General features: G+C 42.0%; 1 protein-coding gene across 18 annotated transcripts in view; it reads right to left on the bottom strand.

The window, feature by feature from the left end:
• LOC149443234 (neurexin-2-like) overlaps positions 1-21,829 on the bottom strand; it is a 2,355,461-nt gene that overhangs the window by 1,400,313 nt on the left and 933,319 nt on the right. The gene's annotated exons all lie outside the window — the stretch shown is intronic.

Below are 21,829 nucleotides of genomic sequence, written 5' to 3'. Positions count from 1 at the left end.
TGGAAATCAGAACTATAAACTAGGATGAAAGAACATGAAACCGAAATTGAAAAATAACACAAAGCAATAGAAAGCAACCTCAGAAATACATTATATTATGATAACTGTCTACTGCAAATGTGCAATCACAACATTCAACAGAAAACTGTGCTCTGGGCTGAAAGTCAGGGATAGATGTGGAATGTTGTGCCCCACGTTCTCTTTTTCCCTTTCCCTATGAATAGATTAGTGAGTAAGCATGGCTTTAAATCCCCCCATACTCCATTAGCCCCTTTATTGGGCAACCTTAAGTTCCCCCTGGGTCTCAGCCCTTCCGCTTTTGAATGGTGGACCAATAAAGTTTTTCTTCGACTTCTGTAATCATAGGGAGCCAATATCTAAGACAGTATTTCAGGAGAAGCATCACGTCACCACTAAGGTGACCTTCTCAATACTCTTAGGTGCACCAGATACTTGTCTTCATCAACTTCAATGGAACATTTCTGTAGAACTCTAGATAAGCATACTGATCATATATCTACGATATATACGATTTTACATGAGGACTCCACCAAATTACCTTACATGGAAAGATCAGAACGAGACCTGGGGGAAGTATTGGAGGCAATGGAGTGGAATAAACTGGCGCAGCTGAACTCTAAAAATTATATCAATACATCATTGATTGAGGCTAATCATAAGGTCTTCCTATGGTGGCATTTGGTACCTTCCCATTTGGTGTCCTTTGTTCAGGGGACAGGAGGGTTCTCCACATATGGTGGACCTGCAGCAAAGTAAAGTGATTCTGGATCCGCACCTATAACTTTATATATTCACTCACCCAGGTGAAACTTATCAAGTCTCCACAACAGGCCCTTCTAGGAAAAATGGTGGAGGGAATACCTGGATATGTGAGATGTCTGATTGCATTCATATCTACTGCTGCCAGAATATCCATTGCATGCTCTTGGAGATCTCCCACGATTCCCTTTGACCTCCCAAAGGCCAAGCTCACATGGATAATGGTCAATGAATATCTGACAACTATTCTTCATGATAGCATGGCCTATTTTGAGGAAACTTGGGACCTCTGGATGAGATATCTCTCAGCATCCTCCTAGGCCAGACTGTCGGTAGTGTGTGGATCCCATAGAGGGTGCAAATCCTATATCCCGCGCTTAGCTTCTCTCCTATGTCCTTCTCCCCTCTTCTCTTTTTTTTCTCTCTCTTCTACTCTTTTCTTTCCTTTTCTTCCTTCCTTTTATATATTCTTTTTTTTCTTGACCTTTTTCTGGATATAGTTAGCTCAAGGTTATAGGCCTCCCCCCCTCATTGTCTGCTGAGCGTGGAGGGAGCCTGATACACCACACAGGCTGCGGCTGTCTCCGAAACTAGGTCTGACAAAAGTTTTCTGTTTAGATTTTGCTCTTCTTCTTCATTTATTGTTATTGACCTTGTATTTTCAAGTCCCAAAAGGACCCCATTTTGCTATCAATGACTGATGATTGTCATTGCTTGTTGCTTATTGTACATTATTTGTACCAGTCCAGACAGGCTACAGCTTGTTGAGAAATGTATGTATAATTCAATTGGGCTGTTTTGTAACCTTTTTCTAAGACAAAACAAATAAACACTAATGGAAAAGAAAACTGTGCTCTGTAATTCTTGGTCTCCCCAACACCCCCCAATCTCATCCATATATACTTTCTTCATATAATAAGGTGCAGCACTAAAACGATGTAAATCTCAATATAATGCAATACAATACTGAAAAACGATCTATCATATAAAGTGCAAGTAGTGCTTAATTCAAGTGACAATTCAATCAGCAAGGCAAATGCATAAAGTGACTACAGTGTAAATGCACATCCATCAAAGTGCAAATAGTGCCTATAAGGTGATAAAGTCTATATATCAATCACTGGATAAACGTGAAGCTTCAAATATAAGTGATTCTTAGTGAGTCTTCTGGTGATAAATAAATAGCAGAATTACGCACTCACCAGATGGGTAATACCATCACGCATTTGAGAATAATTATATCTCAGTGGGTCAGCTGGATCATCATATGGACACCTCTACCCTGGTATGGACTCCCCTCTGGGCCGTCAATGGGATGCAGCACCTTTCACCTCTTCCTGCAGTACGCTCTGTGGGTGGTGAGGCTCATCAAGAGCCCCAAGAAAGGATGCCAGAATAGTGTGATACTGCTTCAAAGGGTTTTATTGATCCATTCACAGGTAAATGACAAACTTAAAGCTAAAGGTAAATCACAAACTGACCATAAGATGAAGGTAAAGATGGCCGCGGGACCAGTAGGGGCCTCGGCGGCGTGACGTCAGGACGCTGCAGCTCCTCCATTACGCGTTTCGTGCTCTAGCACATACTCATAGGGGGTGTGCCTGCAAACGTCCGACGTCCAGTATGTTCTATCTATAGTGAAAAATGGCGCAAAATGGCGCGTGTGTGCATCGCGTCCGCCATTTTGCCAGCTATATCGCACAAGCGTGGTACGACTCGCACCATGCAATCGGCACATGTGCATCGCGTCTGCCATTTTGCTGGCTATTTTGCGCATGCATGGTACGACCGGCGCCATGCTATTGGCTACCATGCACATGCGCTGTAAATCAGTGCCATTTTATTGCAGACTTAAAATCATAATACAATGATACAGGATGCGCACGCATTCAGGGGATATGTACTCTACGCCTTCCTATGAGCATTACACTGCGATCACCAGGGAAAGAAAGCCAAAACATTATATTCATTATTCCTAATCAAAGCAATGTATTATTGCGAACAACTGGTGTGTAAATAGTGATATAAATATATGTTATTAGGTCATGTGTCCTCCCATCGATTTAATACATCTGCGTATGCGCAGTACCCTTACCATATATGCATATTAGTCAGACCCATTAAACTTAGGCTGTTAAAAATATGCATAGATATCACCATAGCTTGTAATAGGAACCTAAATGTATCCTTAGAGCCATAATGCTCAAGTAAATGAAATCAACTACGATGGTGATCAATATTAATGCTCAAAATAGGTAGGCATCATATATAAAGGCTTCCAGCAAGAAGAGGGGAAAGAATTAATGAAGAGTTAGAAGTATTATTCTTGTTGCTCCTATTGTAGATGTGTGTAGTGAAGCCTTGACATTTGAGATATACATTGTATGAGGTTTATAGCCATCATGCCACCTAGCATATTGCTTCGATTTGTGTGAAAGATATGGTTTTTCATTTGCACATGATATTGTCTTTATTTTCTGCACCACCAGTATTGACTTTTTTTTAAGTTTATTCAGGCTTGGTGATACAGTTTAAAATTTGGAAAACCTATTATGCAGTCATTTTTTTACCAAAAATATAGTTAAAGTAATATATGTTTTAGTCTAGTTCGTTAAATAATAATTGTTGTGTTCAGTCAGTCTAAAAATGTATGTAAATAATAGGAATTCTTTGAGGAAAACATAGATGCCGGCATCAGTAAAACATACCGAACTCTTTAGAACCACTATCATGAGAACAATGTTATTTTGGTATTCTATAATAATCTGTGGCCTATAGTATTTATCAGGGGGCATACCCATGGCCTCTACTATGGAAATATTTCACAGTTTAACCCCACTATATAATATTTGTTTATTAAAGGATAAATTAACCTTCTGGAGCATGTTATACCCATATTTAGAGTGTAATGTGTAATATTCTCAAGTACATGTCCTCCTCACTGCCCCCCCCCCCCTTCTTGACAGTGGCCAGGGAATCTCCTCTTTGCACCCGCTGTAGCATTTTGAAAGCAGCATTGCTGTGCAAAATTGACAGGATTGGCAACAAATAGGTATTAAAATCAGTAATAAACCCCAAACCAAAAATGTAATATATTGCAGGTTACCAATCTTTAGATGTAGTTTGCTGCATTAGTTTTCTTTTTTGGCTTTTTTTCCCTGGGTTTCCCTTTGTGATCGGACCAGTAAAACACCTTCTGTATTATACAGACACCACTCTGGATGAATGAGCACAGGGGGCAGATTTGGACAGCAGCATTGCCACTCTGGGAAGAGGGGAGTGTTAGAAGTACTAGCAGATTTAAATAAAGTAACAAATTGAAGCTGAATTCTAGCTAATACTTTATAATCAATTACAGCAAACATTTTTTTTCCTTTTGGGATAAAGGTTTTACATGAATAAATAAAATATGATAATTTTAAGCACCCCCGCCAGTGTTAACTACTTCAATACTGGGCACTTTTACCCCTTTCCTGCCCAGGCCAATTTTCAGCTTTCAGTGTTGTTGCACTTTGAATGACAGTTGCGCTGTCATGCAACACTGTACCCATAAAAATTTTTATTTTTTCACACAAATAGAGCTTTCTTTTGGTGGCATTTAATCACCACTTGTAGGTCAAAATGTATTTTGCTACATTTCTTTGGTGAAAATACCCCAAATTAGTGTATATTATTTAGTCTGTAGGAAAGTTATAAAGTCCACAAACCATAGTTTATATATCTGAAAATTGATCAATCCTGATGAACTCTCAATTCTTGAGAGCTGAAAATGCCAGGATAGTACAAATACCCCCAAAATGACCCATTTTTGGAAAATAGACAGTCCAAGGTAAGAGGCATGGTGAGTTTTTTGAGTTGTATTTTTTTGTTACAATTTTTTGGAAAATTAAGAGATTAAAACATAAAATAAAATATGTTATTTAATTTTTATTTTGTTTTTCAATTTTTTCAAATTTGTTTTCTTTCTTTACTATTTATTTTTTCAAAACACTGTGACCAGAGCAATACAATGTTACCATAGTAACATTGTACTACTCTAGATAAGTGATCAGGATTTTATTTTTTTATACATTATAACTGCCAATACCAATGTATTTAATTGATATTAGCAAGCATTGTTACTGGATGAAACTGATTCATTCAGTCTTTTGTTGTGATTAGCTGTGATTGGGCAAAGCTCATCACATGATACAGATGGGCTGTGATTGACCCTGTCTGTACCATGTGACTGCTTTGACCAATCACAGCTAACAACACAATTGTATACAATGGATGGCATCAAAGGAAGCCATCCATTATATACAATTGTCATGTGATCTGCTGTGATTGGTCACAGCAGTTACATGACACTGGGAATGGGCCGGTGTAGTGATCTGTCATCAGATCACATGGCTGCGCAGCCCACCGGTCGAGTGAGCGGCACTATGGCCGAGTGAGAGGCACCTTCTGACAGGATGTCATATGATGTACACTCAGAAGGAGGAACGTCCCGCCTGGCCTATAGCCTGGTTTATCTCATCCCTGTAACTGCAAGAGAGCTATTTTGTTGAATAACAGCAGACATATTGGCAGGATCACAAGATGAAAATAGGGGAAAAAAGCCTAAAAAAAGGAAATATGTAGGATATTGGAAGTGTAAATATATATATATATATATATATATATATATATATATATATATATATACACACAATACTCAAGATTTTGGTGTGATATACTGAAGAAACTATGAAATAAGGCCTAACAGCTATATGGGACACTGATATTTACCAAATCCTTTTCTAGTCATGGTCTGAAGTTATATTATATAATATAAAAAATAGAGTGAGCGCTCCTGTAAAACAGTAAAAGTAAGCAGCTAATAGCACTAAAGGAGATCACAACCGCCTCAAGTATAAACAAATAAATAAAGTGCAGCGCTAAAAAACAACAAGCAGAAAGTTCGATCTAAAAAGTTCGATCTTAAAATTCGTTATCAAATGTTTGTTAATTCATCGATATAATAATAAAGTAGGCACAGCTATGAGGAATCCGAAAGAAATGGCAGAAATGCACACTCACCGACCGCGTATAGGAAATGCGCATGTGTGTATTAAATTCCGCAGATATCGATCTCCCTCAGGAAGGGGTGTCACCAAACAATAGTCTGCTGGGCTCACAGGACCTCCTTAAGATCAGGATGGATCAGCCGGGTAAAGACTCCCTCCAGGTGAAGGCTTCCCTCCTCTGGATGTAGTATATATTGGAAGCTGTGTCTGCTGACCCCTTAACATCCTGCCAGTATGGACCTCCATGGGTGTAGAGGAAATAATGATATAAATCATCCCGCTGGAGTGAAAAATAGGTTTCAGATTGTATATTCACCATCCAAGGCCGTCCATCTCCTCGAATTCTCAGGTGCAATGTATTAAAGTTGGACCAGTCATAGTCCAGTTTACATCCAAATGCTCCCTTCACGTGTACAGTCCTATGTTGAGGATTCTTGGAAACCTATCCTTCAAACTTGCGGTTCGCCATAAAAGTCATGCTGTGCCTACTTTATTATTATATCGATGAATTAACGAACATTTGATAACGAATTTTAAGATCAAACTTTTTAGATCAAACTTTTTAGATCAAACTTTCTGCTTGTTGTTTTTTAGCGCTGCACTTTATTTATTTATATTATATAATAACTTGTTCATGCGGGTATTATAGAGGCTAGTGAAGAAAGATGTAACCAGTTTAAATTTTATCTTTTATAAGAGCTATTGTGAAGCATTCAATACCTCAAAGCTCAATGCAACCCTTCTAGCTGATAATATACCGTATGTTTGCTGTTTGGTATATTGATCAGTTCTGCTTAAAAATGATCCAAGTGGGGGAATGTAGGTTATTATAAGTGTAATTACATATATATTTAATTTTATGTCAGATCAGATTACATTTCAAAAGGAGTTAAATTGCAAATTTGCAAGGGTTAATAAATGCAGATTGCTCAGTCAGACTTGAAAAGAATCGCAAAGATCCAGGGGGGGAAATTAATGCAATTTGGCAAGAAAGCAATTTGGCCAGTTGGCCAGTATCTAATGATGACAAGAAAAGGGATCTTAAGCATTTATTGAATAGATTTATGGTAAATAGCATTCTTTAAAGGGTAACATCTAATTAATAGCGAAAGAATGCAATTTAGGAAATATCTGGACAACTAGAATTTATATTATATATTCAAATAAGCAGGCTGTAAAAGTTGATGTAGCCACATTGTGTAGGGCAAATACTGAACATAAAGTTCAGACGATAAAAACGAATCCAAACAGCCAAGGGGGATTTACTAGGTCAAAGATTTGTGATTGTAAAGTGCAAATCAGAGCTAAACAAAATAATAGTAAGCAAAAGTCCAAGACCTGGATACCATTTCCTCAGTTAAAACAGGAATATGACCATCTGAAATATGACCACATCAAAGGAGGCAATTTGCTAATTTGCAAGAGTTAGAAAATGCAGATTGCTCAGTCAGACTTGAGAGGATCGTAAAGAGGAGGGGGAGGGGCAAATTAATCCAATTTGGCAAGATTGATATTTGGCAAGTATCTAATGATGACATGAAAAGGGATCTTTAGTATTTATTGAGTAGATTAATGGTTTATGGTGAATAGAATTCTTCAAAGGGTAACTTGTATATCTAGTTAATAGTAAAAGAATGCAATTTAGGAAATATCTGGACAACTTTGATTCGAATTTATAACTGCAGTTGTCTGAAGTCAGTATGTACAATCTAAATCCATCTGATGTCGAAAGAGTCATGCAAAATTCTATAGGGAGTAGTCTTTAGATGAGAATTAAATAGATTTGTATTCCGCATCTTACGACAAGGGATATATTACTATTTTTATTGTGTGTTTTTTATGGCATACATTCTGATGTTACTATTCAAGAAAGGATCAAACAATTGCAGAATTAATCTCCCTATGAATTGTCACACATGATAGCTACTGTTATGGAAGTTTTGGTTGATAATAGTCCTGCATTTGAGCATGGAGGCTTGATTAATAAGAGTATGGTTCTAGATGCTCTGCGTTAGAATATTCAGGGAAATATTTTGTTGGTTACTCCAAATCTTCATGGTTTAAATGCAATTTTATTAAGGGCAGATCATTTATAGAGAAAATCAAATAAGCAGGCTGTAAAAGTTGATGTAGCCACATTGTGTAGGGCAAATACTGAACATAAAGTTCAGAAGATAAAAACGAATCCAAACAGCCAAGGGGGATTTACTAGGTCAAAGATTTGTGATTGTAAAGTGCAAATCAGAGCTAAACAAAATAATAGTAAGCAAAAGTCCAAGACCTGGATACCGTTTCCTCAATTAAAACAGGAATATAACCATCTGAAATATGACCACATCAAAGGAAGCAATTTGCTAATTTGCAAGAGTTAGAAAATGCAGATTGCTCAGTCAGACTTGAGAGGATCGTAAAGAGGAGGCGGAGGGGCAAATGAATCCAATTTGGCAAGATTGCAATTTGGCAAGTATCTAATGATGACATGAAAAGGGATCTTTAGTATTTATTGAGTAGATTAATGGTTTATGGTGAATAGAATTCTTCAAAGGGTAACTTGTATATCTAGTTAATAGTAAAAGAATGCAATTTAGGAAATATCTGGACAAATTTGATTAGAATTTTGGTTGAGTTATAACAGGAGAAAGTGGGTTCTATGAAGGTGCATGAATATTCATCTGCCTTGTCTGTACCTCTGTCTTGTGGATTGTTCTGGAACCAAATAAATGTCTCTCTGGAAAATAACCATTTAACTTGTTGCTACGGTAAAATTCATTTCCTGGATAAAGCAGTTTTACATTCCATAATGGCTAGCAAATTCTTGCCTCAACAAGAATAATTGTAACAATAATTATCACTCCTCATCCTTGATATTTTACAAGCTAATACAGCCATCAAATTTAAAAATTGGTAAGCTGAAATATAAGAAATGTTTGCTTTTGGGTTTAATACTTCTTTAAAGTTATAAAACAAACTGTATGAACACTATATTAGTTACATAGTTGTGGGTGAAAAAGTTCATCTAGTTCAACCACAGTAAAAAAAAAAATCACATAAATCTAAAATATTCTCCTCCCCTTTGAATACTCAGTACTTAAATGCTATATTACACAGAAAAATAGTTGGGAAGGTTAAATAAAGCCACTAGTTCCTCCAGTTCAACCAGAATGTGTGCGTGTGCTTACCATTCTCAATATCCCTGTATGTTGCTTTTGTTACAAAACACATCTACATTATTTTTTTAATCTATCTAAACTCCCTGCTGACACCACCAACTGTGGAAGGGAGTTCAACATCCTTACCGCTTTAACAGTAAAGTGATTCTAAGGCCCTATCTACATCTGGCGATTTGGGATCATGAACGGAATTGCCATGATTCTACCCGCGATTCCAAATTGCACAGCAATCATAGCAAAAACACAGCAAATGTGTTTTAATGTCAGCGCAAATGCAGTGCAGTTTTGATGCGAATGTCACAGGACAGAATCTTGTGACAATAGAGGCAAATCACATTGCGTGAAGCTGGTTGTCCAGAAAGGAGCAGAAGCTTCTTTTGGATGACAAATTTCATGCAATGCGGCTAACATGCCATTATGAATAAATAGCACCCAAACATGCATGACACATTTTGCGATGTCTGCAGTATGACTTGGAATCACCATCAGGGGGCCTAAAGGCAGAAGGCTTTTTACCTTCAGGGCCAGTGCTAGACTATTTTGTGCCCTAGGCAAAACCAGCTACTTGCACACCACTGAGCTCCCTACCCCTGGAGACACCTGCACTGATGGCTGGGAAGAGAGGGGGAAAGGGGTGTGGGATGGACCAGGGGAGCACACAGGGGCTGGGGGAAGCAGAAGGAAGAGGAAGCTGGACAGGAGGGGCGGGATGTACTATAACTATTCACCTGTATTTTCCTCCTGCAGTGGCTGAATGCTGGCGGGAGGGAGAGGAAGAGAAGGTTACATTCAGCTGCTGCAGGAGGAATATACAGGTGAATAGTTCTAGTAAATGCTGCATCACCACCCCTCCTGCCCAGGTGTGACAGGGAAGCCACACTGGCCCCCTGAAGCTACACCTCTGGTCTGGTCTGAATAATGTGTCCCGGTTTCCGGCGGACTGAAATCTGGACACGTGATTCAAAACGTGGATTGTCCGGGTGAATCCCAGACAAGTCTCCTCAGCTCCTGTGGAAATAGAAGTCCAGCAGAAGCTGTCAGGGCATACTGGGAGTTCTGGTTCCACAACAGCTGGTGGGTGACAGGTCCACTTTACAGCTCATAGCCAGCCCCCAGCTTCCATTTACCACATCCAGGGCTCTGGCACTGAGGATTCCCCGAGGCCAGGTTTTCATCAGCACGTCTGTCTCCGGTATCTTCACACTGGCCCTGAACAGCAGAGTGATGTACATGTGTAGAGCAGAAATATGTCCCCAGGGAGCGAGGCACAGTCATTAGAGTTCTCAGCCAGCTGCTGCTCAGGAAGAGGATGCAGGAGTGCGGGTCACCAGGGAGAGCAGCACTGATCAGTGTGGGGTAGTAGAACACCTGGGGAACCTCCACCACAGAGAGAACCACAACTCCTCAATTCAGGCTGACAATTGTGGCGACACTGGGTGTGGCAAGGGTAGCAATTGCAGGAACGATGCCCTGTGTTTGTGTCTTTCCCTGCAGCAGCTCAAAGCCGATGGGAGAAGAGACACAGACACAGGGCATGGTTCCTGTGATTGCTCCCCCCTGCCCTGATCCCCCTCCCTGATTTGCTCACAACTGGATTTCCCTACTGTTCAGGTCTCTGTGTGCCCAGGACCATGCTTACTCCTCCAATCAGTGGCCCTGAGTAGCAGGACTCAGGACACCAGTGCGCCCTCCCCTCTCTCCAGCCGGGGTAATGAGCTGGGACTTCATAGCTAACAGTTTTATGCTGGTCCTGTTCCCTCTGGGACTGCGAGATGGATGCCGGGAGCCTGTGGTCAAGGAGGAAGAGGAGAAGAATGAGGTGAGGCAAGGGTCAGCTGCGCTCTAGGCAGCAGTGTGCCCTGGGTGACTGCCTAGTTCACCTAATAGTAGTTCCAGCCCTGTTTACCTGTTTAATGCATTACAGTTAAAAACCTTCTGCATGCAGTCCTCCCCCAGCCCCCCCTGAACCTCGATCCAACGATGAGAGAGCAGCAGTTCTCTCATTCTTCATTGGACAGAGAAGTAACAGGAGCCATCTACTTTCAGTCAGTCAGTGAGGAGAAAGCACAGGGGGGGGGCTGGTTAATCGGTGTTCAGTGTCAATGGACGCAAAGAGCTGGCTCAGGAGCAGGCATGCAGGATTGCCCCCATGGCGATCAGTTTGTTATGGAGGCATTCAGCATTTAGGGGAAGAGCTAGGAGTACCAAGGGGGACTCGAGAAGAGTAGGATTGGAGTTGCTCTGTGCAAAACCATTGTGCAGAGCAGGTAAGTATGTCATGTTTGTTGTTGTTTAAAAGGAAACTTTTTGCATTTAGAATCACTTTATGCAGTGTAGGATTGAACTGCTTCTCATTCAACTGGCAGCATGAAAAGAAGTTCATTTTCAAAGACCTATGTAGCACACCCCCTAAAGGACTGCTGGGGAAGTAGAGCAGCTGTTTGATACTGAGGAGCTCCAGATGGAAACAGCCCATGTTCAGCAACGGTTCCATTTGGTCAACTGGCTCAGGACCAGGGCCCAAAACACTTCCTTTAGATAGTGGATTATCCGCTCTCCACAATCCTGCGCATTTCCTGGACAAGGCAGGAAACAGAGAAATCTAAAGAAGAGTTGCTCGAGTGGGGACTGGACTACCCTTATGTCCATTAGGATGTGATGGACACTGTTGAGACCTCCAGGCCACAGTGGGAAGCTGAACTGGTCTGGGACTACATGCACATTTCCAAGCCAAGCCTTTGCATGGGGTCTTACAACCAAGAAGCCTGGGTTCTATTTCAGCATATCACCCAGGAATGGAGCCTGGAGCGGGCCATTTACAGGGACTGTGTGATGGTTATCAAAGCTGGGTGGCTGAGTCAGAGTTATTCCGTTGCTGTCCGGATTTCTAGCAGTGAGACTGTTGGACTGCCCAACCCCAGTATGTACTGGTAGGAGGGGTGGTACAGGATTTAGGCAAGCAATCTGCATATTCATAGGAGTCTGACCAATCCCAGGCTAATATTAGAAAGCCATGCTAGCATGGTCAGAGTCTGGAGTTAGGTTGAAGATGGAGTGAGGGAGTGTTGCTGATGTGGAGCCTGGGAGGGGGTCCCAGAGAAGGGGGGTCTATCTACAGGCTGGGAGCTTGAAAGAGGGAACTCCACTGTTCTACAGTCTACCAGGGAGGGGCAAGCCTGTCAGCAGGGGAAGAAGCCAGCTCAGAGTAAGGTCTGAAAGCAATGTCACCCTTAAAGCTACAGGAACAGGACAGTGTGAGTACCTCTACACTCCCTGGGCTTATAAGGGAGAGGGCAGTCAGGTGCCATACCCAACTAGTTCTCCCAGGGACGGTATACATATGTGTCTCGGAATCCCTTGCTCTGGGATACTTTTCATGACAGCCAGGTGGATGAGGAGATTTTCAGTTGTAAACTGAAGAGGTTTATCTCAGGAGACTGAGTGCTTCTAGTAAGGACTGTGTGCTGATCCATTAAGAGATATAAGTCCAGGATCTATTTTTGCTTTTTATATATAGGAAGTTTTGTCCTCCAAGTTTCAGTTCCATTGGGCATCCAATATACACCTAGACCCCATCCAAGGTGTTTAACTCTTATTAAAAGAAGAAAAACAAGCCCTTGGACTGATTACTGACTTTGGAGGCAAGAATGGAAAATACTTGTTGCCTGGCTGTGCAGGAAAAGAGCATAGCGCTACACATATTTTCAACTCTCAAGTACATTGCTTTACATTTTTCAATATTACACCTGTAGTTAGGTGCTCGGCCAGGTGCTGGAGGAGAGGGCTGTGTGTCTGCGCCCACTCTCCTCCTCTGTCCCCCACTGCCAGTGTGTAGCTGGGTGTGCTGCCAGTCGTGTGTGCCTCTCTTCTTTAATTTCAGCAGATGGGGAGAGCCTCTGAAGAGGATATTGGATGACACACAACCACTAAGGATCATTGGATGTTTAGTCCTTAAAAGGGGCGCAGTACAATGCAAGTGAATTGCTGCAGAACTTCAATGCCCAGGATTCCTTGAAAATAAGAGGAGGAGAGAACAGAACTTTGTCCAGCCAAATTAACAGAGATCAGGGCAGACAGTGTGGGGAAACCAGTGCATGCAGACCTGTGCTGTGCTTGCCTACACAGAGGAGAGAGCCTGTGAGGACCACATCAAGAGACTATATATATATATATATATATATATATATATATATATAGTTGCAAGAAAAAGTATGTGAACCCCTTGGGATTACGTGGAGTTTTGCATGAATTGGGCATAAAATGTGCTCTGAACGTCATCTAAGTCACAACAATAGAAGAACACAGTCTGCTGAACATAATACTACACAAACATTAGATGTTATATAAAAGGTGCAGCGCTAATATACAAATGAATAAAAATGATTTTACATAAAAGTTCAAGGTGACATAGTGCATGTAGATAATAAACAATAATGATGTGTCTGGTAGACGTGAGGAAAGGATAATATCCAAACAGGATATCCTGTTTGGATATTATCCTTTCCTGTTTGGATATTATCCTTTCCTCACGTCTACCAGACACATCATTAGTGTTTATTATCTACATGCACTATGTCACCTTGAACTTTTATGTAAAATCATTTTTATTCATTTGTATATTAGCGCTGCACCTTTTATATACTGTCTATTGGGAGGTCTTATATGGTGCCTTTGGTGTACAGCTGCTGTGTTTTTTCATGAGGCGCTCGCTTATTTATATATTTCAAAACATTAGATGTTGCCATGGTTTAATTGCACATAACATGTAAACATTCACAGTGCAGGGAGGAAAAAGTATGTGAGGCCCTAGCTTAATGACTTCTCCCAGAGCTAATTGGAGCCAGGAGTGAGCCAACCTTGACTCCAATCAGTGTGATGATATTGGATGTGTTGCTGACAGCTGTCCTGCCTTTAAAAAACACACACCTGTTTTGGGTTTACTGGTTTCAAGAAGCACTGTCTGATGTGAACCATGCCTCGCAGAAAAGAGCTCTCAGAAGACCTACGATCAAGAATTGTTGACTTGCATGAAGCTGGAAAGGGTTACAAAAGTATCTCCAAAAGCCTTGATGTTCATGTGTCCACGGTAAGACAGACTGTCTACAAATGGAGAAAGTTTAGCACTGCTGCTACTCTCCCTAGGCGTTGTCGTCCTGTAAAAATGACTGCAAGAGCACAGCGCAGAATGCTGCATGAGGTAAAGAAGAATCCCAGAGTGTCAGCTAAAGACCTACAGAAATCTCTGGCACATGCTAACGTTTTTATTGACACATCTACAATAAGGAAAACATTAAACAAGAATGGAGTACATGGGAGGACACCACGGAGGAAGCCATTGCTGTCCCAAAAGAATATTGCAGCACGTTTGAAGTTTGTAAAAGAGCACCTGGATGTTCCACAGCACTACTGGCAAAATATACTGTGGACAGATGAAACCAAGATTGAGTTGTTTGGGAAGAACACACAACACTATGTGTGGAGAAAAAAAGGCACAGCACACCAACATCAAAACCTCATCCCCACTGTAAAACATGGCGGAGGGAGCATCATGGTTTGGGGCTGCTTTGCTGCCTCAGGGCCTGGACGGATTGTTGTCATTGATGGGAAAATTAATTCCAGAGTTTATCAAGACATTTTGCAGGAAAACGTACGACCATCTGTCCGCCAACTGAAGCTCCGCAGAGGATGGGTGATGCAACAGGACAATGACCCAAAGCATATAAGTAATTCAACAAAACAATGGCTGCAACAGCACAGAATACGCCTTCTGGAGTGGCCCAGTCAGAGTCCTGACCTCAACCCGATTGAAATGCTGTGGCATGACCTTAAGAGAGCGATTCACACCAGACATCCCAAGAATATTGCTACACTGAAACAGTTTTGTGAAGAGGAGTGGTCCAAAATTACTCCAGATCGTTGTGCAGGTCTGATCTGCAACTACAGGAAACGTTTGGTTGAGGTTATTGCTGCCAAAGGAGGGTCAACCAGTTATTAAATCCAAAGGTTCACATACTTTTTCCTCCCTGCACTGTGAATGTTTACATGTTATGTGCAATTAAACCATGTCAACATCTAATGTTTGTGTAGTATTATGTTCAGCAGACTGTGTCCTTCTATTGTTGTGACTTAGATGACGTTCAGAGCACATTTTATGCCCAATTCATGCAAAACTCCACATAATCCCAAGGGGTTCACATACTTTTTCTTGCAACTGTATATATATATATATATATATATATATATATATATATATATATATATATACGTATATATATATAGTCTTTTTCTTTCCCCCCCCCCTGCTTCCTCTGGCTGCTTACTATATCCCGATTGCATATACAAATTTCATGCAGATCTTTGTTCTGTAATTTATTTGATAATTGAATTGCTTATATAACCCAGGTATTGTATGGCTGGGGCTAGCAGGGCATTCCTGCGGTGTACTTGGGAATTAAGATATTGTTTATGTTAGTTTTAAAGCATTATTTCATATTGACTTTGGATTACTATTCCTATACAATGAATGAGAGGAACATATGGTGGGCCTGCTCGGCTTGGCCAAAGGTGGTTGCTTAGCTCTTTGGCTCTATATTCCCCCCCTAGCTTGTAGGCACCTGCTACCCCTTGGCGGTATAGAGATGTTTTGGTGCTAGGCATCCGTAGTACTTTATTGTTTGTTTTTTTTCTTTTTCCATCTTCTTGTGGAAGTGTTGTTGTTCCATAAACAGAGTAAAAGTAGCAAGTTGGAATGTTAGAGGCTTACATGTCCCTGAGAAGTGGACACAGGTTTTCAGGGAGTGCTGGCAGATGAGGGCTAATATTGTTTACCTGCAAGAAACCCATTACACCCATACCAGGCAGCCCTGATTAAGAGATGCGAGGTATCCGAGGGTAAAATTATTCTGCGTGGAGATTTTAACTTGGTACTGGACCCTTAGGTGCCTCCCATCTCTCTTATTCATATTTGAAGTGGTTCTAAAGGTTCAAGGCTTTTTACCTTCATGCATTCTATTCATGAAGGTAAAAAACCTTCTCTGTGCAGCATCCCCACCCCAATACTCACAAAAGCCTTCTCTCAATCCAGCGATGTGCACAGGAGTCTCGGCTTTCCTGGGACTTCCTCTCTTCATTGACTGAGACAGAAGCAGGAGCCGTTGGCTCCCACTGCTGTCAATCACAGCCAGAGAAGAGAGAGGGGGCAGGGCCGAGCTACGGCTCTGTGTGTGAATGGATTCATGGAGTAGCAGGTGCCTCCATAGCAAGCTACTTGCTGTGGCAGCACCTGAGAAGAGGAAGGGGCCAGGAGCACCAGTGGGAGACCTGAGAAGAGGTGGATTCGGGCTGCTCTGTGCAAAACCACTGAACAGAACAGGTAAGTGCAGACATTTTTGTTAAAAAAAAAATAAGCCTTTAGAATCACTTTAAGGAGAATTAAAAAATGTCTGTATGAGGCCGAACTCATGGACGTATGGAGCCTTCAGCACCACAATGAGCGGGATTATGATACTAATCCTCAGTACATCAGTCCTATTCAAGGATTGATCATTTCTTTATTTCACATGCACTATTGGAGGATGTGATGGAGACTACCATTGAACCCATGATAGTATACGATCATGCTCCCATTACTCTCTCAATCTCTGCATATCTCTCCCAGTGTAAATGATGGCGCCTTAATGAGAGCATTTTAAAGGATGAGGTGCTCAGGGCAGAATGTCAAACTGAGCTTTTTGCATTGAATAGTTCCTCACATACAAAACCGCTTTCATTTGGGGAAGGGCATAAATGCATGATTAGGTGGTCCTTAATAAAACTAACGAAAAGATGAAAAAAGGAATGTTGTGAAACGTTGAATGCATTAATATCGCATATACGATATATTGAAGCTTAGCATAAAAAAGTATTTTTTAATGCAGTACAATTAATGCTGGAATTTGCTAATCTGAGGAGCAGGATAATTCTTACCTAGTATCAAAAGCGAAGTCAAAATTATTATACATGTAACACCCTCCAGGTTAGTCAGATAGGCTGGGGTGTCTTTTTTTTCTTTTTAGGCAGAGGCTGAGTAGCAGCCTGGGATGAGTCAGCCTGTGAGTGAGGCAGGAGTTCACCTCAGGACAGGCTAGGAAGGTTCTGAAGGTCAGAGCTTCTGGAGCCTTCCTACCTCTCCAGAAATCTGAGAGATTTCTGGAGGAGGGACAGAGGTGGGGAGGAGCCTCAGCTCTGCATGCTTGAGGGACCTTGGTCAATCCCCTGACAGGAGGCTGGGCATGGTGACCAAGGCAACCCTTAAGTATCCCAGAGCCTGAGAGAAGTCAAGGCAGTGTCAGGTAGAAGATGGACTGAGAGGAAGGCTGGAGTGAGGAGCACGGGAGGGGACCCCAGGGAGGGGAACCCACCTGCATACAGGAATCTGGTAGGGAGAATCTCCTCTGTCCCATTGTCTCCTTGGGAGGATGGTCTGTGAAGCAGGGCAGGAGCCAGCCCAGCATAAGGCCTGAAGGCAGCCAATAACCCACCAAGCAAACAGGGAAAGACAAAGTGAGTACTCCTACACCACCTGGAACAGATAAGGAAAGAGGGAGGTCAGGTGCAATATCCAACTAGTCTTCATCCGGGACGGTTCAAAATCTACAGTTCTTGGACCCCTTTGCCCAGAGATACCTTCAGGCAGCTGGGGGAAGAGGAGGATTCATCTGGGGTCTGAGGAGGTACACCCAAGGGCTTCAGATGCTCTTAGGGAACAGACTATTTTTGTCCACATTTTTTGTACATAGTTGCTCCAAGTTGTCCTTAAGTTTACAGTTTCCTTGGGCATCCCATATACCCCTAGGCTCAATCCAAGTTGTTAACCCCTTAATTAAACAACAAAACCAAGCTCAAGGACTGTTTACTGTCTCCAGTGTGCAAAGTGTGGAGGAAAATGCATGTTGCCTGACTGTGCAGAGCTTTATGGGGACCCAAAACTCAGCAACTCCTAAGGGCATAGCGCTAAATACAGTAGGCATTTATTTTATGAATTTGGCAACAAAGTAGGCCAGCTATTGGTGCACTCCCTTCATACTCCTTCCACACAGGCATTTATTCCTGCTATTGCTTTATTGAAAAATTGTAATGCTGTCAAACCAACAGATATAACAATTAGCTTTAAATATTTCTACTCATGGTTAATACCATTTAGCAGACTCAAGGTCTCATCTTTCTGTTATGCAAAAAGATGACCTTATACAGTCAGGTCCATAAATATTGGGACATCAACACAATTCTAACATTTTTGGCTCTATACACCACCACAATGGATTTGAAATGAAACAAACAAGATGTGCTTTAACTGCAGACTGTCAGCTTTAATTTCAGGGTATTTACATCCAAATCAGGTGAACGGTGTAGGAGTGACAACAGTTTGCATATGTGCCTCCCACTTGTTAAGGGACCAAAAGTAATGGGACAGTTGGCTTCTCAGCTGTTCCATGGCCATATGTGTGTTATTCCCTCATTATCCCAATTACAATGAGCAGATATAAGGTCCAGAGTTCATTTCAAGTGTGCTATTTGCATTTGGAATCTGTTGCAGTCAACTCTCAAGATGAGATCCAAAGAGCTGTCACTATCAGTGGAGCAAGCCATCATTAGGCTGAAAAAACAAACCCATCAGAGAGATAGCAAAAACATTAGGCGTGGCCAAAACAACTGTTTGGAACATTCTTAAAAAGAAGGAACGCACCGGTGAGCTCAGCAACACCAAAAGACCCGGAAGAACACGGAAAACAACTCTGGTGGATGACCAAAGAATTCTTTCCCTGGTGAAGAAAACACCCTTCACAACAATTGGCCAGATCAAGAACACTCTCCAGGAGGTAGGTGTATGTGTGTCAAAGTCAACAATCAAGAGAAGACTTCACCAGAGTGAATACAGAGGGTTCACCACAAGATGTAAACCATTGGTGAGCCTCAAAAACAGGAAGGCCAGATTAGAGTTTTCCAAACGACATCTAAAAAAGTCTTCACAGTTCTGGAACAACATCCTATGGACAGATGAGACCAAGATCAACTTGTACCAGAGTGATGGGAAGAGAAGAGTATGGAGAAGGAAAGGAACTGCTCATGATCCTAAGCATACCACCTCATCAGTGAAGCATGGTGGTGGCAGTGTCATGGCATGGGCATGTATGGCTGCCAATGGAACTGGTTCTCTTGTATTTATTGATGATGTGACTGCTGACAAAAGCAGCAGGATGAATTCTGAAGTGTTTCGGGCAATATTATCTGCTCATATTCAGCCAAATGCTTCAGAACTCATTGGACGCCGCTTCACAGTGCAGATGGACAATGACCCAAAGCATACTGCAAAAGCAACCAAAGAGTTTTTTAAGGTAAAGAAGTGGAATGTTATGCAATGGCCAAGTCAATCACCTGACCTCAATCCGATTGAGAATGCATTTCACTTGCTGAAGACAAAACTGAAGGGAAAATGCCCCAAGAACAAGCAGGAGCTGAAGACAGTTGCAGTAGAGGCCTGGCAGAGCATCACCAGGGATGAAACCCAGCGTCTGGTGATGTCTATGCATTCCAGACTTCAGGCTGTAATTGACTGCAAAGGATTTGCAACCAAGTATTAAACAGTGAAAGTTTGATTTATGATTATTATTCTGTCCCATTACTTTTGGTCCCTTAACAAGTGTGAGGCACATATGCAAACTGTTGTAATTCCTACACCGTTCACCTGATTTGTATGTAAATGCCCTCAAATTAAAGCTGACAGTCTGCAGTTAATGCACATCTTGTTCGTTTCATCTCAAATCCATTGTGGTGGTGTATAGAGCCAAAAATGTTAGAATTGTGTCGATGTCCCAATATTTATGGACCTGACTGTAAATGACCTCCCTTTATCATAAGATCCTGGCTCAGCAATTTGCATCTGCTTTCAATTCTATATTACAGGGTAATCCTATCCCAATGGACACCTCTCACGCTCACATAACTGTAGTTTTGAAGCCTGATAAGGATCCCTCACTCTGTGCTAGCTATAGATCAATTTTCCTCCTTAATATGGCTTTGAAATTGTTTACGAAAATATTAGCACTGAGATTACTTCTGTACTTGGAGAGAATCATTCATTTAGATCGGCGGGCAGCAACAGGTCAATAGCTGTCTACCTGTCAACCCCCGACAGGTGACAGGTAGACTGCGAACAGGTCCTTGTGCCGTCAACCTCCGGGTAGGGGGGCAGTGGACACTGCTATTGGGGAAGCAGAAGGGCAGAGGAAACTGCCACAAGGGGAAAGGGGGGAAGGGTAAACTGCTATAGGGGAATGGGAGGCAGAGGACACTGCTATGGGAAGAAGGGAGGGCAGAGGACACTGCTACAGGGGGGAAGGGGGGTGCAGGGGACACTGCTATGGGAGGAAAGGGGGGGACAGAGGACACTGCTATGGTAGAGGATACTACTGTGTGTGTGTGTGTGTGGGGGGGGGGGGGTGGTGATGTGAAGGGCAGTAGCGGACACTGCTATGGAGGGAAAAGGACACTACTGTGGAGGGAGGTGATTTGAAGGGGACACAGGGCACTGCTATAGGTGGGGCTGGCATCAGCATAATGCTGCTTCGGCAGCCACCTTAGGGCGTCAGGAAAGGAGGGGGAGATAAATTGGAATCCCCAGCCACTTGCTGAGAATTCAGATTTTTAAAACACCTGTCTTTCAACAATCCCCTTTATGTTCCTCCTGCAGCAGCTGAAAGCCAGCTTCTCCTCTCCCACTGGCATACAGCTGCTGCATGAGGAAAATCCAGGGGATCGGTTCCAGTAAATACCTCGGACGCTGCCCCCCAACAGGGTTCCTAAAAAATTGTTAAAAAATAGTAAAAAGTAAAATTGTAAACAATAATAAAAAAAAACTACTGACACCATCCAAGACCCTAATGACAAAGTCCACTGCCCTACCAACACTGACCACAGCTCTACTGACTGACACTAGCCACTTTTAAGGTAGGCAAAGTTTATATTTTTACAGTGACATTTATTTAATTATATTTTTCTAAGTTTTCCTTACTATTTAGTTAAGCATTGCTAGTTTCTTAGAAAAAAAATGGCGCTGAACCCAGTTATCTTTGATCTCTTTTATGTTGTTCAGGTAGATCTCCACCTTTCAAAGGTTGCCTACCCCTGATTTAGATCAATCTGGTTTTGTGCCATGCAGAGAAGAGAGGAACAATACCATCAGGGCTCTTAGTCTTATTCAACTTTGCAGTTCCAATTCATCTTCTGCGCTTCTTCTCTCCACAAACACAGAGAAGGCGTTTGATAGGGTAAGCTGGAGGTTTTTGAGGTTCCAGTATATTGGGATTAGGGCAAATGTGATGAAATGAATAGACGCGCTGTACAATTATTCAACAGCAGCAGTTAAAAGATAAATTCACCTTTCTACAAAAAATAATAAATGCACTTTTTTTGCAGGTAAAAAAAATGTGCATGTATTATTTTTTGTAGTAGGAGCTTGTAAAGCGTTGCACCAGTGATCAGCAGATCACTGATGCCATGCAGGTCTCCTGCAGACTATCAGTGTATCTGCTTGCTCATACATCCTGTACGGGCAAGCCGATACTTCTAACAGGAAGAATCAGTGAACGACCACGGCACTCCACACCACGATGGTAGTTCATTAAGAAATACAAGCCAACAGCCACTAAGGCTGTTGGGACTTGTAGTCCATTCATTCACAGAACACTGCTGCCCGTACTGCTGTCACGTGTGTGTGTGTGTGTGTGTGTGTGTGTGTGTGTGTGTGTGTGTGTAGGGGGGGGGTGAAGAGTATCGGGAACATGCTACGTTACA

The sequence above is a fragment of the Staurois parvus genome, unplaced genomic scaffold (genome assembly GCF_062004578.1).
Source record: "Staurois parvus isolate SC_StPar_1 unplaced genomic scaffold, SC_StPar_1.0 ptg000866l, whole genome shotgun sequence".
In the NCBI taxonomy this organism is placed as follows: Eukaryota; Metazoa; Chordata; class Amphibia; order Anura; family Ranidae; genus Staurois; species Staurois parvus.
This window is presented reverse-complemented; position numbering and strand designations above follow the sequence as displayed.